Source organism: Triticum aestivum, chromosome 6B (assembly GCF_018294505.1).
Source record: "Triticum aestivum cultivar Chinese Spring chromosome 6B, IWGSC CS RefSeq v2.1, whole genome shotgun sequence".
NCBI lineage: Eukaryota > Viridiplantae > Streptophyta > Magnoliopsida > Poales > Poaceae > Triticum > Triticum aestivum.
Genome location: NC_057810.1, coordinates 192,605,849 through 192,625,016, shown reverse-complemented (window position 1 = coordinate 192,625,016; position 19,168 = coordinate 192,605,849).

Below are 19,168 nucleotides of genomic sequence, written 5' to 3'. Positions count from 1 at the left end.
GAATTAAATCATGAAGAACCACCATGAAGAACTCCGGTGACAAAAGGATGGTGAGATAGAATGAAGGATGATAGAATAAGATTAAACCTTGAGGTGATTTAGATGGGGGTTTCGATGACATGGCCGAGGAGATTTGAACTCCGGAAAAGAAAAAGATGTAAACACTTGGAACTAGAATTTATTCATCAAGAACAAACTCTGAAGGAAGGGATTAAACACTACGAGGAAATAAGAATAAGATTTATTGTATGCTTATCCTTCATCAAATTAAATTGATGACAACCAATGGATTTTACATACTACTTATTCTACTTGAAAAGGATTAAGAAGTGACATATCGCAAACTTGAGAAGGTCTTCATGAACCACCAGTAGGATTGAAAAGAACGAATGAATTAAAATGATAATCAAGGGAAAAGAATCTTGAATGAACCACCATAAGAATTCAAAAATGACTGATGGAAGAGAATGAACCACCGGGACGAAGTAGACGAACAAATATGCCTGAGGTGATTTAGAAACAAGAGAGCGGGAAGAACTCGAGCTGATTGAAGAACATTTGAACGAAGCCCCGGGTTAAATGGATAATGGTAGCTGAAATGTGAGGACGATGACTTCTTCTGGACTGATGGCCTTCAGTGAAAAGAAACTGAAAACAACTCCTGACATACTTTGGATGGGTAAGAAAGAATATCTGACCAACGGAATAATTCAAGAGGATAACATGAAGCTAGAACCACGAAACCTCGAGAGAATGAGCAAGATTTAGAGAAACTCTTCTTTGATCTTCAAAGTTGAGAATGACGACGAGAAACACCACCAAAATTGTTGAGAAACTGCGGAATAATGAAAAAGAGGAAAGGTAGAACCAAAGATAAAAAGAATTTGAAAGCGATCTTGGAGATGGCATCTGACTGATGAAATTCATTCTTACGTCAAACTCAAAAAGAATTAGGAATGGCTCCGGAATAATTAGAAGAGTCAGGTAAGATCCTGGGAAAAGACCTGTGGGTTAGGGCCCACTAAAAGAAAACACCGTTGGAAAAAGGGATGTTGAACAGATAGATGATGCACCGGAACAATTGAAATATTTAAATGAGGTGACAACCTCGAATTAATTGGAACACAGACGAATCTCCTGAGATGTCTTCTGAACTCCGGAATGATTGAATGGTGAGAGGCGAACGAGCAGGGAAAACACTTGATCCAAGGAAAATAATGTGATCCGCACGAAAAACTTGAATTGGGTCCACCGAAAAAGAAAAGGAGATGAAGAATGTCCACCGAGACGAGAATTCACCAGTTGAGATGATTGAGGGAAGACTGGAGAGGCTCCACACGAATGAAATTGATGCTCGAAATAGACTCAGACTCCGGGAAGAACAGGGTGGGAGGGCGGAAAAAAAAGGCAACTTGGAAGGGGGAACTGACGAATATCTTGAAGAGAAAACACACCGGTTGAAATGATTGAGGAGAGAATGCAAAGGCTTCACATGAGTAGGATGGATACTCGAATACGGACTCCGGCTCCGAGATGAAAAAGGGGTGGGTGGGTGGGAAAAAGAAAACAACTTAGGATTAAACTTGGCAAAGATGAAGAGGCTCGAGTCAACTTGACGAGAAATGCACCAGATGCAAAGAGCTAAGGAACAACAATCGAAAAACCAACTGGGTGATCCTAAAGAAAGTTTGAAAGGGAAGAGGAGTAATTCAAAACAGCTACGTCAAGATACCTCACCAGAGCGACGAAGAGGCTAAGGAGTAAAAAGAATTCTTACTCTCTGATATAACTAGACTCCGAAAACAGTTTTCTTTCTAGACTCGACATCGGCCAAACTACAAGATCAATCAAGGGGGTTCCTAGGGTCGGTCGAGGCTTTGATACCAACTTGTCACGCCCAATATGCGATAGTATCCTAAAGAGACTCGAAGGTCCCACCAAGGATAGAACCTATTGATACTCTTTTGCAAGGTGGATATCATTACATCAACATTACATAATAGATGGGGATACATACAAAAGACATACAATGCCTCACGAATACAACATCATCTTACATAAGAGCACCATCCGACTATGGATGAAACACAAACAGAAACTCAAACGACATCCACCCTGCTAGCCCAGGCTGCCGACCTGGAACCTATCCCCTGATCGAAGAAGCAGAAGACGAACTCCCAAAACAAGCAAACATCGCTCTCGCATCATGATCATTGCATAACCTGTACCTGCAACTGTTGTTGTAGTAATTAGTGAGCCGCGAGGACTCAACAATCCCATTACCATGGGTATCAATACTAGCAAAGCTTAATGGGAAAGGAAGGGGTAAAGTGGTGAGGTTGCAGCAGCGACTAAGCATATATGATGGCTAACATACGCAAATGAGAGCGAGAAGAGAAGCAAACGGAACGGTCGTGAAGCTAGCAATGATCAAGAGGTGATCCTGAACTCTTACTTACGTCAATCATAACCCAAACACCGTGTTCACTTCCCGGACTCCGCCGAAAAGAGACCATCACGGCTACACACGCGGTTGATGCGTTTTAATTTGGATCTGGTGTCAAGTTATCTTCAACCGGACATTAACAAATTCCCAACTGCCACATAACCGCGGGCACGGCTCTCGAAATTTTATACCTTGCAGGGGTGTCCCAACTTAGCCCATGATAAGCTCTCGCGATCAATGAAGGATATTCCTTCTCCCAGGAAGCCCCGATCAGTCTCGGAAACCCGGTTACAAGACATTTCGACAATGGTAAAACAAGACCAGCAAAACCGCCCAATGTGTCAACAATCCCAATAGGAGTCACACATATCTCGTTCTCAGGACACACCGGATAACCGAAGTGTACATGTACCAACGTAATCCAAGTTGCCAAGGGATGGTCCCGCACGGTGCTCTAGTTTGGACCAACACTTAGACAAGCATTGGCCCCCAGGGGGGAGGCTAAAATAAGATGACCCTCAGGTTAATTACTCCCAAGGGAAAGGTATAGGTGGTAGGAAAATGGTAAAACCAATGTTGGGCCTTACTGGAGGAGTTTTATTCAAGGCGAACTGTCAAGGGGGTCCCATAAATCACCCAACCGCGTTAGGGATGCAAAATCTGGGAACATAATACCAATATGACGGAAACTAGGGCGGCAAGAGTAGAACAAAACACCAGGCATAAGGCCGAGCCTTCCACCCTTTACCAAGTATGTAGATGCATTAATAATATAAGAGATATTGTGATATCCCAACATAAACATAATCCAACATGGAGCAATCTTCATCTTCACCTTCAACTAGCAATGCTATAAGAGGGGCTGAGCAAAAGCGGTAACATAGCCAAGCAACGGTTTGCTAGGAAGGGTGAAAAGATTAGAGGCTGACATGGAAAATTGGGAGGCTTGAAGAACAAGGGATAGGTAGCGCAGCATAGCGATAGAATGAAGCAACTAGCGTAGCAATGATAGTAATGAGATCCAAGGTGACGGTCATCTTGCCTGAAATCCCGCAAGGAAGAAGAACGAGTCCATGAAGAAGATGAAGCCATGAAGACGAACCAAGCGTAGACGAACGAATCCTCACGATCGCAACGAAACGGAAACTATCGAGAAGAAGCACACAACATGGTAAACACACCACACATATACATGACATCATGCTCAACCAAGTATGATGCAAGACAAAACTACATGAAGCTACTCATGTCAAGAGATGATGCATACAAGAACAACACATCAAAGCAAGGTTAAATGAGGCCGGAAACAACATATAACAATTCCGGTAAGTCCTCATATGCAAATTTCGAAATTGCTCCAGATCTGAATAAACCTTATGTTCAAGTTTTTAAACAGCAAGTTAAGATGCACCAAGATGATCTACACGAGATTTTAGTCAAGTTACATATAAAGTTCATTTAATTCGGAGCTACGGCCTATAAGATATGAGCAAAACAAGTTAAACATGGCATTGATGCAAAATGCATTCAAACAACAAGAACACACCTCAAAACATGGATGCACCAAGGTAACATGAAACTACATGTGAAACTAAGCAAGTTTCATATAGAGCACACTCAAAACGGAGCAACGGTTCAACACATACCCACCATACAAGGTTAAAGGGTATGTTGTCCAAAACAGCAACTAGGCATATTGCAAGCACCAAAACAACATGCTACAGTACCACAATATGAAAACAAAAGCCATGGACATGCATGACAAAACATGAACACTTAGCTATCTCTAGAAATCACTAGAACATGCTCAAAATGTCATGGCAAGATTGCAAATAATAACAGTTTACAGACTTAACAGAAATAACATCAGGTTGCAATGTTTAGAGCTATCAAACAACATGTTACAGGAACTTAGCATGGCAAACAAAGGCATGGCATGTTAACAATAAAGACAAAGAACAAAACTTCCTTACTGAACTAAATCCAAAGATCAACAGAAAAGATGGTAGCATCCATGCAAACATGGCAAATGATATGACAGATTCAGACATGGCAGGAACAACAATAAGTAGGCATGTTGGTGAACTGGTAACACTCACCACGGAGTAATATATGGCATGACAAGGTGACCAATAGTAATATGACATATTTATAAAGCTAATAATGGCAAGAGCATGTTCATAGGGTGCATGGATCACTAGCAAAGCTCATGGCAAAACTAAACTTAAAGTTAACAGGCTGACAGCAACATTATTTAGCAACTTTGGAGCAAGATTACAACAAGCTACAGAAGGCTATAAATGCAACCAGGGGCATGGATGGATAGAGCATGACATGTGTAACAAAACGTCCTTAGTGAACATCTCCATATTATGCATAGAATGACTTGTAGCAGCAGGTTTACATAGCATCATGATATAGCAGATTCAGACTAGCAAAACAGCAACAACAAGTACCCTACTTCACGAGCTCGATGCACTCACTACGCGACTCACAAAAATACATGGATGGCACCACTGCAAAGATGGCATGATGTATCTCAAAACTCATGTAGACATCAAGCTCATAGGATGCACACACAAAATTAAATGAAAAAGATAAATCACCAAGTTCTGTTAACAGGCAGTAGTTAACATCTTATAGCACTCTTTTAATGATGATTCGGGAGTCAAGATGGACTCAAACAAACATGACACAAAGGAACAAAATGACGAGCATCTCCTGGTGAACATTTCCATATATCATATGCATGAAACAGAGCAGGACACACAAAGTTATCATATAATGAATAGTGCTCCAGAATGTATGATTTTAGGGACTTAGCAGATTTTATGAAAAAAACAGAGCAAGCGCAAGATTACTAAACGACGCCTAGGCGAGGTTTAGGAGGGGAGGCTCACCAGTGGGCCGCTGGGCCGGAGGGGAAGGGAAGGCTAGGTCGTGGCCCACGTGGCCGGCGAGGGAGGAGGCCCAGCAAGGGCGAGCGAGCGGGAGAGGCGCGGATCGGGGCTCCTCCTGATCCCGCACGGCCACGGTGACGGAGAAAGGAGGGTGGCCGGCGATGGGCGGAGGCGGATCCCGGCGAGGGGTCACCGGATCCGGCGGCACGTGCGAAGGGCGGCGCGGTGAGGTCGTCGGGGCAGGTGGCGCCAGCGCGGAGGACGGTGGCGGGGGCGCAGGAGCGCGGCGCCGGCGGGCGGCTCCGGCCAAGGCGGCGGGGTCGGGCGCAGGTCCGGCGAACGGCGTCGAGGGGGCGCCGCTCCGGCGGACAGCGGGGCGAAGGTGGCGGCGGGCGCAGCCCTGAGGAGGCGGCGGCGGGCGAACGGGCGAGGCTCGCGGGGCGCGGCCCAGATGCGGCCCGGGGCGGGCCGGCCTCGGGCCCCGGCAGGCCTGGCGGCAGGGCGCAGTGGCTGGGGCAGAGGAGGACATGTGGAAGGCAGGGATTGGCTGCGGGCAGCGGCGCAGACGTGTCCGGCGGCGGACAGACACGTCCGGCGGTTGAGAGGGAGAGAGGCTAGGGTTTCATCCGTAAATTTCAGGGGAGAGGGAGTATATATAGGTAGAGGGAGCTAGGAGACTGCAAATGAGGTGCAGTTTTCGCCCACATGATCGTGATCGAAAGACTGAGAGCATGGAGGGGGTTTGGATGGGTTGTTGGGCCACTTTAGAGGGGTGTTGGTCTGCACACAAAAGAGGCCTTTATGGTTCCCCGGTTAACAGTTGGAGCATCAAACGATCTCCAAATGAAACGAAACTTGACAGGCAGTCTACCGGTGGTGTACCAAGGCCGCATGGAAAACCTCGGTCCATTCCGAGAATGTTTAACACCCGCTCACGAAAAGAGACAAAAAGGGGACGCCGGATGACATAGGAGTGCCAGATTGCAAAACGGACAACGGGGAAAATGCTCGGATGCATGAGACGAACACGTATGCAATGCAATGCAATGCAATGCACATGATGACATGACAAAATGCAACACGCAAGAAAATGACATGGCAACGACGGCGAATAACTGGCAGACACATGGCACATCGGATTCGGGGCGTTACAGAGAAGGCGTGTAGTAAAATCAAGCTTCTCCTCGTTGTACGAGTTGACGCGACACATCATAGCACTAGCCCCACATGCTTGCCTCTAAACTTGGCTGAAAGACCCGCATTGTACAATATGTTTGCTGCAACCTCTAACATTTACTCACCACAAATTAAAATATATGTGGCCGTATGCATTTTTCTGATGCAGAGGCCGGGGAGTCCCCCCTTTTCGAAAAAAAAACAAATTAAAATATATATTCCTGTCCTGACCAGATGAGCGTGCAAACTACAATCACCAGGGTGACAGGTAGGGCCAGAAGACTATTTTAATTTTTTTAAACTTCGAGACGGCCACATAGCATGGAGCCGACCCCAACGATTTTAAGCTTACAGGCACGGTACACGCTATCCTAGACTACTCTACACATGAAACTGCCACATGAGCGTCTGGGCTGCGCTTGGCTCTTCGCCTCTTCGGGAAGTCGAACAATGATGGAGTACTACTGCACTGGAGGAGTACTATAGTACGCTTCTGGCCATCTGACACCGATTGAACTGCTGCATGTCCACCGCGTGCAGGAGGGAGAGCGTGTAGCAAAAGCTTCTCTTAGTCTTGCCAGCCACCACGCTCATGGGCGAGGGAGGGACACTCCTGCCTTTGCGTGTATGAAAGGTGGGCCCGACAGGTGTGTGGCCAACCTGTCATACAGCCAAAGGCAGGTGCATTTATGTCCGCGAGGGAGAGGATAATCAAACTTCTTTTTGATGTACGAGTTGATGCGACACATTAAAGCACTGCACTCGATATATTTCAATAATTTGCATTTATTGATGCATTAATTACAATGCATGCATGCATGCCGTGACTGTCCTTTTGATACTTGCATGTGTTGATTTAATGCACCTTGAAGTAGTATAAAATATGTGACGGTAAAGCTTTGTAATGCCCCGGACCAAGTCAAGAGATGGTTGTGCACGAGGAGGGCGAGATCATGCAAACCGAACAGGACCCGAGGATGGAGCTCTCTAAGGTCTCGATGGACCTCACCGTCTTCCACTGCCCCTTGTGCCTCTGCCCCTTGACGCGCTCCAGTGTATGAGGTTCAAATAAACCTCATCCATTCGGCTGATTGAGCAAGGTGCAGGTTTCTTGATTGATGTGTTGTTCGATTGATTTCTGCAGTGCAAGGGAAGGCACCTGGCCTACGCGGGCTGCTGCGTCAAGCGCCCCAGGAACCAGCGGCAGTGCTAGAAATGCGAGCGCGGTGGTGGCTTCGACATGCGGAACACGACGGTGGACTCCATCCTTTCGTCGGTGAGGGTGGAGTGCCCACACGAAGGTTGTGGGCTCTATGTCACTTACCACAAGCTTGCCGATCACCCGAGCGTGTGTCCGCCCGCGCCCTGCAAATGCCCCGTGCCCGTCTGCGGATACGAAGGCCCGCCGCCGGTGCTCTACCACCACATCAGCACCGCGCATCCCATGCCCGTGCACAGGATCCAGTACGGCAAGGTGCTCCAGCTGCAAGTGCCACTGTCGGAGCCACGACTCTTGCTGTTCGTGGAGGAGGACGGCCGCGTGTTTTTCTTGGTTGGCGGCGTGCTCGACATCAGCGCGCCTATTACCGTGTCGGTCGTCTGCATCAGAGCAGGGGCGTCCCCACTACCGCACTACGTGGCCAAGCTGTGGGCGAACGGCCCGCCGGGGGAGCCCAAAGGCACGACCGACGCCGTGAAGGTGGAAATGGAGGTGACAAGCAGCAAGGATCCCGGCGACGTTGACGTGCAGGAGCTGACCTTCTTGACAGTTCCGCCCAAGCTGCTGGCCGGGGCTAAGCTGGTGTCCCTCCATATTCAGATTGACAAGCTCACGTCCTAAATGTTTCTACATTGCCTTCTGTTTATCTTAGTAATATGCTAATATAGGGATTACCTCGGTCTACTTTAGCTTAAGAAAAGGTGGGTTTTGGTGGCGATGCAACAATTACTTCGACATCAGATCAGTAATTTCCAACACTCGAACGGATATTTTGTGTCTGTTGGATATAAAGTTCCTTTGGGTAAGAAGTACTACTTGTCATCAAAATGGATAAAAGGAGATGTATGTAGACATATTTTAGTTCTAGATACGTCCCTTTTTATCCATTTTGATGACAAGCACTCCCTCCGTTCCACAATACGTGCCTTCCATTTGTCAAAATATAGATGTATGTAGACATGTTTTAGTATATAGGTACATCCATGATAGAGCCAATCGAATGGTTGAGAACACTACAATTCGTAGCTACAGATGCATGTGTGACTCCCAGATGCAGAGGCCGGGGGTCATCATCCTCCTTTTCGAGAAAAAATAGACGCGTGTGTGAGAGGACGAGTGCGTGTGTGCACCTCTTCTCTTCCTGTATAACATACTAAACTCAGAGTACAAGTTTTTATGGGTGACACGATGGTGCATGCGAGAAGTCCCGAGAGATAGGTTTAATGCGTCTGAAAAAAGACTAGCCTAGAGCTCGCCACGCGGCTATTCCTGTTGAACGCCCCATTAACTGTAAGATATGTATACAAATCCTCCTAGCCACTATCCTACTGCAATAATTCTATACAACGGTGCCAGTTATTGCACATACACAACAGTACTCCCTCCTTTCCGGTTTATAGGGCTTAATTCAAAAATCACACCAACCATGATGGTGAGTGGTGGAATATTTTTTGTAGTTTGCAAAAGCACCTAATTAATGCTCTTGTTTTTCTCAAAAAAATTATGTTTATCAATGCATTAATTGCAATCCATGCATGCATAAAGTACATGCATTGGTCAATTTTCTCTTAATATTTGCATGCACCTTGGAATCTGAACATGTGTTGGGGAACAACCAAATTGAGCCTTATAAAATGGAAAAACTAAAATTTTGAGATAAGCTCTATAAAACCGGAAAGGAGGGAGTAGAAAAAGAACTACTCCATCCAGGAATAGTGCCGCACTTCGAAACTAGAACCGTCAATAAATTTTGAGCTTGCGTCTCGTCACATTCCAAATTACTCCACGTTATATTGAATTGCAAACCTGTTCACACCGATCACAACCTAAACGGTTTCCCACTTAGGAGCGTATTAGTACTCGGTTATAAATACTAGTATGCCAAGATGACTGCACATTCCTCCTCAACTCCTCATCCACAAAAACAAACAAATCATTCAGCATCCTTCCCTTGCATCTGCCATGGCTAGCGTGAGTTCTAGGTCGAGAGATTGCCACCAGGGAGAGGCGAGCATGGAAGCGAAAGCATGAGAGATGTCCCGCCTCGCTGCAAGAGCAGCCGACATGTCCTGCTGCGCGGAACTAACAGCACAGAGGTCCCGCCACGCCGTTGAAGCAGCACGGAGGTCCCGCCACGCCGTCGATGCAGCAGAATGGTCCGGCCGCGCCACGGAAGTAGCAGAGATGTTCCGCCGCGCAGCGAATGTAGCAGAGATGTCCCACCGCACCACGGCAGCCTGGGAAAATTTCTCACGAGTAGGAGACGACTGTTACAGGTGCATGCATGCAATTGTCCATAGCGAGATGGATCAGATCTCCGGCTGGACGAGGTTGCATGACGACATGAAAGCCTCGTTTGAACAGGCTACCAGCGTCATCCGACAACTAAGGGAGGGCAATGAGAGGCTCCGGGCCGAGCGCGACCTGCTGAGGGAGAAGATCGTCCGAAGTGCAGACCAGCAGGAGGAGACCAGTGCCTTGTTGAAGAGGACCGGCATCATCGTCAAGAAACTTATGGACGAGAATGACATGCTCCGCAACGAGTGCCAATGGTTGGTGGAGGAATCTGTGGATGTTCTCAAGCAGCGTCTTGAGGACACGAAAGAGCTCATCGCCGCTCGCCGGCGAGACTAGTTCCCGCCGCCTGCAGCAATGCTTCAAGAAAGTAGAGATCAGCGAGCCAGATCCTTGTCTTCCTTCTTTGTTTTCCCTTGTGTATTTCGGGCGTAGCCGCATGTGGCTTTTTAAATTATCTTTCTAATTATGTAAGACAACAAATCGTCCTTATATATTCATCAGTCTTGCTATAAGTCATAGTAGATGCTATATAGGTCCATCGGATCTTACATCAAGATCCGTGCTTTCAGATTTTCTTTTTTCCGTCTTAAATCTCAGTCGTGTTAGACATAGCTACGCCATTAAACAGAGGCTCGGGCGCCATTAATGGACACCTTGGGAGAGAGGTGGAGGGCAGATGGAGGTCAAAGGGCTCTCCTCCCGATAAGCATGCGCAGGGGTCTGATCGCATGCCTCTCATACTCAAATAGCTACCTTGCATGGCGCCTCCTAGCTAATAAAAAATGGGGACGCGTGGCGGCACGTAAATGGTACTAGTAAGTAGAATGCCCACGGTTTCAATAATACTTGCGTTTCCGATTGTAACGTGAAAACACTTGTTCCAAAATGACTTTGTTGATTGTTAATGTGTGCACCTTCGCAAATCGGACTGCAAAATTACCACAAAATGTTGGTGCCATGTCATGGCACCAAGCCAAGTTTCATTATTTTCATGTGTGTTTTGGATTTACAGGAATTTAAAGACTAATTTTCTCAATGTTTCCAACCCAGCCACGACGCCCAGAATTTTGAATTTCATTCCCATTTCTTGCATGGAACCTAGAAATTTACCCGAGGACACACATTTAATTTTTCAACCAACTTTAGTGCACTGTAACATGTGCTTGTATTTCAAATTTAAATTATGCACACAAAGGTGACACGTTCCCTCCCAGAACCACGAGCCTTCTTGAGAGAAGCTCCGATTTGCATCAAGCTTACACCAAAATTTGTTCCTATTCGGCCAAATTTTTTTACCACGGCATGGTACTACCATGACATGACACCATGCCAAGTTTCATGATTTCAAAACCAAGTTTCTCAATCTTCTCGACTGAGCCACGATGCCCAGATGTTTGAATTTTATACTCATTTTTTGCATGGGACCTAGAAATTCAGCCGAGGACACAAATGTGATTTTTCAACCAACTTTGGTGCACGGGAGCATGTGCTTGTAGTTCAAATTTGAATTATGCACATTAAATGACCAAAAACTCAATTAATGTGTAAATAAGGCCAAACGAAGCCGGAATAATTCCAAAATTTAACAGTGCACTCATGTAGTTCTATGTTGCCTTTGTAAATAATCTCAAGGGGGATAGCGTATATCGTTTCGCACTCAAAGGTGGCACATTCCCTATCAGAACCACGGGCCTTCTTGAGAGAAGCTTCGGTTTGCAAGAAGCTTATACCAAAATCTGTTCCTATTCGGCCAATTTTTTTACCACAGCATGGTAGTACCATGACATGACACCCTTGCCAAGTTTCATGATTTTCAAATGTGTTTTGAATTTACAAGAATTTTAAAACCAAGTTTCTCAATGTTCTCGGCCGAGCCACGAGCCCAGATGTTTTAATTTTATTCTCATTTCTTGCATGGGACCTAGAAATTCACCCGAGGACACAAATGTGATTTTTCAACCAACTTTGGTGCACGAGAGCATGTGCTTGTAGTTCAAATTTGACTTATGCACATTAAATGACCAGAAACTCAATTAATGTATAAAAAATGACAAACAAATCCGGAATAATTCCAAAATATAATAGGGCAATAATGTAGTTCTATGTTGCCTTTGTTAAGAAACTCAAGGGGGGGCAGCGTATATCGTTTCACACTCAAAGGTGGCACGTTCCCTCTTAGAACCACGAGCTTCCAAATCAGCCCAATTTTTTACCACAACATGTTAGTGCCGTGACATGACACCATGCCAAGTTTCATGATTTCCAGGCGAGTTTTGGATTTACAGAATTTAAAATCTAAGTTTCTCGATGTTCTCGGTCGAGTCATGACGCCCAGATGTTTGAATTTCATTCTCATTTCTTCCACGGGACCAAGAAATTCAACCAAGGACACACATGTGATTTTTTAACCCACTTTGGTGCACCGGAGCATGTGCATGCAATTCCTATTTAGATTATGCACATTAAAAGTCCAGAAACTCAATTAATGTATAAAAAGGCCAAATGAACCCGAAATAATTCCAAAATTTAATAGGGCACTCATATAGTTCTATGTTGCCTCTGTAAATAAAATAAAGGGGGAGACAGCGTATACCCTTTCACACACAAAGTGTGACACGTTCCCTCTCGGAACCACGAGGGTTGTTGAGAGAATCTCCGGTTTTGCAAGAAGCTTATACCAAAACTTGTCCCAATTCAGCCAAAAATTATACATATGAAAACAGGGTTTAGATTATCCCGAACATCTCGCTACCTAGACCAATAATCTACTATGATATGAATTCAACATAAAATGGATACAAATATTTAAATTGGAGAGCATATGGTACATGTAGTTCATAGTGAAATATGATTACTGCTATATGCATGTTTTTTGTTATCAAGATAATATTTAAATTATCGTATTCAAATAAGGAAAATTGATTCAAATTTAGTCCATATGGTATACGACAATATATATGTTCACATGGTGGAGTAAAATGTTCATATATGATGGAAGATCAAAATGTACGACTACATCAATTATAAACCGCAAGGTCACCTAACGATATATTCGAATTCAACATAACATGGATTCAAAAATTGAAATTCGAGATCATGGCATCTATAATCATATAAAAAGGGACATTACTCTTTCTTTGGTGGGAATTGATTTGTTTTTTGTTGTTGTTGAGGGAAGTGCGAATCGATTTGGTACTGTGCAAGGTAATCTTGTTCTCTTGATTTTTATCTTGTAGTTTTTTCAATGGCATCTATAGCAATATAGTGAAAGGGGACATGACTCTCTTGTGTCTTGTATGAATTGTTTTCTTTTACACGTTAAGTTTGTTCTGCCGAACAAGGAATCCGCACCTTGTTATCCCGAAATTTTCAAGCTCGAGTATCTTTTGTCTCACCTGCTTTGAAACTCCCGCCTCTTCAACCCGCGCCGTGCCTTGTTATCCCGAAATTTGGACGCGCGCGAGAACTCCCTCCTCATCCGAAATCGGTCCCGCAGCCCATACACGCGAAATCCCCCTTCTACCCCTCAGCCGGAAAAGAAGCTCCAGGTCGCAGTGTCAAGACTGGTGGGGGTACGCTGGAAACTTACCCTATATTTTGGACAAGCGCGTCCCTAAGCTTGGCTCCCCCCCTCCCCCTTCGCCCCCCATTCCACAGAGGCCGCTAAAACCAATGAAACCCCACGCTTCTCCGTCGGCCTCCCGACCGCTGCCCAGCCGGAGACTCTTCCCCGACTACGTCGTCCACCACAACAGCTCGCCATCCCTCATCCACCACACCGGATGAGGATCCGTTGTCGATCTCGTCATCCCGCCGGATCAGCCGCCCCGTCCTCCACCTCCAAGGAGTTGCCCCGATGTTCGCCTCGTCTATCGCGCCACCTCAATCCCCACAACACCGTCTTGACCTGCCCCACCGGAACCGCAACACCCTCACCAATTCCTCCGATGAAGCCGAGGCCAACTCGGCGCCACCAAGGAGGTTCTGCACTCATCGCAACATTTTATCTTTTATTCGATCTCACAGGGCTGCCAGTGCTCGATACCGAGTAGACATGGCGGGTCTCCATCGATGGCACCATCGCCGGCCACATCATCCACGGCGTCTCTCCCCCATGTCGTTCCTTCCTCGGTGGCGACTTCCACAATGGCACTAGCTGCAGCTGCTCCGGCTGTCGCTCGCGCTGCGGCTTTCTTCTTGCTGTCGGTCGCGCTGCTGCACTGCTCCTACTTTCTTTCGTGCTGTTGCTCTGCTCTTGCTCTCGCTTGCGCTGCTGCTGCTGCACGACCTCCGGCAGCTACATGAGTTGTTGCTTTAGCACTCGCTCATGGTGCTACTGCACGACTTGCTCTCTGCTAGTGTGTTCCCTGCTCGAGCATCTGCTAATTTAGATCACTGCTTCTCTGCTACTAGTGCTCGAACTCCCTAAACATCTATTGCAATGCTCTGTTACTAGTTCAATCAGTTTCGACAGTAAAATTCAGTTTTGACTGTAAAGTTCATTTTCTTCAGTTAAGTTCAGAGTGAACAGTACTTACAACATCTGTCGGAGCGGCCGTGGCACGGCTAATGCGTTTTACATCTAGAACTTTTTGGTGATGTATTTTACATCATCTATTGCAGATGATATTAGGGTCCCACTTCAGGTTAACGTTGTCTGTCTTGTCCTGCTTTAGCCTCGTCGCCGTACACCTTAGCGGAGCTGCTCCAACGATGGAACCGTCCATCACAGCGGAGCAGTACCCTCGGCGCCGTTTCCAGAGGCCTCGGATCTTCTTCCCCGCCTCCGATAGTCACACCAGCATCACACTAGTAGAAAAAGGGTCAAACGTGAAGCACATTAGTGCCGGTTTGATTTTGGCCCGGTACTAATGGTACCATTAGTGCCGGTTCGAACGGATTTGCATTAATGCCGGTTCGTGTTGAACCTTTAGTACCGGTTCATGGCATGAACCGGTACTAAAGGGGTGGTGGTAGGCTGGCGTCAAGCTGGGGCCCCACGATCACCTTTAGTACCGGTTCATGGTACGAACCGGTACTAAAGGGGTCTGACCTATAGTACCGGTTTGTGACACAAACCGGCACTATAGGGCAATTTTCAAACTCTACCCCCCCCCCATGTGTCGCCATTTTAGTTCTGAAAAATCAAAAGAAAATGATAAAAACTTCAAAAAATAAAATCCTTCGAGAGGTAGTTATATTACTACATCTACTAGTTAGGAAAATTTGAAAACTACAATTTGGACATGTTTTGCAAAAAGTGTAGGGAAAATGTAAAACGACTATAACTTTTGCATACGATGTCGGAAAAAAACGTATAATATATCAAAAAATTCAGCACGAAAATCCGCATCCGGTGGAGACATCCTATGGCTTGTTTGGAATTTTTTAGAATCCTCAAATTCCAAAAGGAAAAAAAGATATGGTCAAATTTCAGTTTTTTTAAAAAAAATTGGTTAAAAATCTGGTCAAACTACTTATTCAAGAAGTATTAATGTTACTACATAATTATTCAAGAATATTAGTGTTACTAAATAATTATTTCAATTTTTTGAATTTTTGTCAAATCTGGTCAAACTATGGTCAAACTGTGGTTAAACTATGGTCAAACTGTGGTCAAACTATGGTCAAACTTATTCAAGAAATATTAGCGTTACTAAATAATTACTGTTTTTTAGAATAATAGTTTCAAACTCAAACGGTGAAATGTGTGACTTCATGCTCAAGCTAAACACCTGAGGGTTAATAGGATTGACATCCTACTATTGTCAGGAAAACAACAAGTGCAGACTCGGAAATGAAGGAGAATAGAACCCGAAAGTTAAGCGTGCTCGGGCTAGAGTAGTTTGAGGGATGGGTGACCGGTCGGGAAGTTAGATGATTTGGAATGAGTGATCCACACTTGAGCAGTTAAGAGAGGTGATTAGAGAATAAATCATCAAATAATTCAGAAAAATTAAAAATTGAAAAAAAAAAATAAAATTTTTTTTTCCAAAATTTTAAAAAAAAATTCAAAAAAAAAACCTTTAGTACCGGTTGGTAACACCAACCGGTACTAAAGGTCCCCCATACCAGGGCGCGAGCTCACGCCATGTGGTGGCACTTTAGCGCCGGTTCGTGCCGAACCGGTACTAAAGGGGGGGCCTTTAGTGCCCACACTTTAGTGCCGGTTATGGAACCGGCACTAAAGGCCCTTACGAACCGGCGCTAAAGCTCCGTTTTCTACTAGTGTCATCACCATCCTCCACGTCCAGCCCAATGATGCTGAGGTCCATAAGGCTATGCCAAAGAGGTTGTACACTTGTCGCATCACTTTGTTTCTCCATTCTTGCGTTCTTCCAATTCATGTGAGCCAAACACCCAGGTTGACTGAAATCCTATGTTTCCAAATGCTCTGTTCTGCACGTGCATTCCTATCCTATTCCTGTGTTTTTCCTGTCCCTGCGTTTATAGAATCCTCCAATTCTAAGGAGCCCTTACAGATTTACTTCATTTTCAGATAGGCATCAAAGAAAACTCTGTGTGTTATGTCCTGCTCCTGCCGTGCCGTCATCCACCCCACCCTAGGTGCATCATCGACAGAAGCATTCACTACAGCAGAGATCCCCCCTGCAGACTTTCTTTTGCCGCCTCAGATCATCTTCCCCATTGTCGGCAGCCACGCCAACTGCATTACCATCATCGACTGAGAAGATGAACCTGAGGACTACACAGTTTCGGAAGAGAGGTCGCAGTCTTTTGTGTTTGCTTACGTTATACATCAGTTATTATTACCTGCTACTTTATCGTTCAAACTTGAGTTTTGAATTGCCTATGGGTCTCATATCGAGCCAGCAACGAATAGTATCTGTCTACTATCTGGTTCATCTGGGGTCTTCTATGTGGTTCATGTTGCGTGGGCAACAAACAATAGATGATCCATTGTCTATCTTTTTAAACTGAAGCTATAATCTACCTGCTATCATTAGTTTTGGATCCATCCACTCGTTTGCTACCATCAGTCATGATTTTTGCATGCACCCCTTAGGCCTTACAAAATCTAACTATTTTTTTATTATGCATGTCAGATATTGTACACAATCGTACTAAACATGTAGAGAAAAAGAGAAGACCGTTCCGTGGGAATATAATGTCATGCAGATGCCGCTCCATGGTGGGCGAAGTGCCCCCCTCCTGCATTTCCAGATTGTATTCTAGAGGAAGATAACTGTTCTGATGGAGATTTGGAAGGAGCCGACCACGCCTATTTACCACCTGAGGTGTTTGCTCTAACCTGGCATGCTGATGTTGGTCATATCATGTATATGGTGCCTTGCATTGCTTACATTATACATCTTATATGTCATCAGCTTTGTTTAGATTTGCTTTGTGTGAATGCCACCTGTTTGGTTTCTATATCATACCCCCACCATTCCTAAATATTTTTCTTTTTAGAGATTTCAACAAGTGACTACATACGGAACAAAATGAGTGAATCTACACTCTAAAATATGTCTATATACATCTGTATGTGGTAGTCCATTTGAAATCTCTAAAAAGACAAATATTTAGGAACGGAGGGAGTATATGGGAATTATGCAATGCCATCTTCTTTAGCCAGGCATCATATACGTGAATCATGCAATGCCATCCTGTTTAGATAGTCGTCATATATGTGAATTGTATCGTGCCATATTTTTTCCCATAATGTATTCCATTGGTCAACAATGTTTATACATTCATCTAATCTTCCGGTGCATCAGCCATTTGAGTCGGTCATGGGCAAATCTGGAGTGAAAACAAGGTTTTCTGAGCAGTCAGTGCTACCTGTCGATGCAGATTTCTTGTTGGTTATAGATAGCTCCTCAGAGGAGGATTCAGAGACAGATGACCAGTCGTATTCCCCCCCCCCCCCCCCGAGGTGCATGCTCTAACTTGGCTGGGTTATATTGCTCATATCATGCATATGGTGTCTTGCATTGCCATGCCATCTGCTTAGATTAGACATGCTTTGTGTGAATGCCTCCTGTTTGCTTTCTATATCAGATATGTGAATTATGCAATGCCATGTTTTTCAGCTAGTTATCATATATGTGAATTATGCACCGCCATGGAGCCAGGCATCATATATGTGAATTATCTCATGTCATCTTTTTTAAAATTACGTATTCCATTTGTCGACAATCTGTGTATATTGAACTACTCTTCATGTGTAACAGCCATTTGAGCCAGTTATGGAAAAATCTGGAGTGAAAGCAAGGTCTTTAGAGCAAGCAATGGTACCTGTTGAAGCATATATCTCGATGGTTACAGGGAGCTCCTCAGAGGAGGATTCAGAGACAAATGACCAGTCCTATATCCCACTTGAGGTGTATGCTCTAAGTTGCAATGTTTATATTTCTCATATGATGCATATGGTGTCTTGCATTGCTTAGTTTAGACATCATATGCACAATATTGAATTCTATGTTCTTAGTTTAGAGATCATACATGCAAGTGCCAGCTGCTTAGTATAATAATCAATTATGTCAATTATATCATGCCATCTTGTATAATTAGACAACATGTATGTGAATTATTTCATCCCAACCTATTTTAGAAAGACATCATATAGTTTTGTCATGTCATCCTGTTTAGGTACTCATCATATGTTGAATTATGCCATTATATCCTGTTAAGTTATACATCATATATCTGAAATTGTGTCATGCTATCCTGTTTAGTTAGGCATCATATATGTGAAATTGTGTTATGCTGTCCTGTTTGGTTAGACAACATATATGTGAATTACCACATCTGTCTATCATACAATGTCTGTACGTTCAATTTCTTTTCTTGTTTATCAGCCATTTGAATTGGAGGGGGTGATGGCAGTATCTAAGAGACCAAAAACCCATTCTTCACAAAAGACAGTGCTACCTGTCGATGTAGATTGAACCATTGTTGTACTGGCCCACAAACTATCCCCACCACACATAATCGAGACTCTTCCAGATTGCACACTTACACCATTGGGCAGAGAACCAGCTACAACCCATCTAACTGCAACCCCAGCGGATAGTAACCCACTTCTAGTTGACAAATCACCATGTCCACCATAGAGTACCCCCACACGAGCAGTTTGTAAAGCTACTGTAGTGCCCAAAGCAC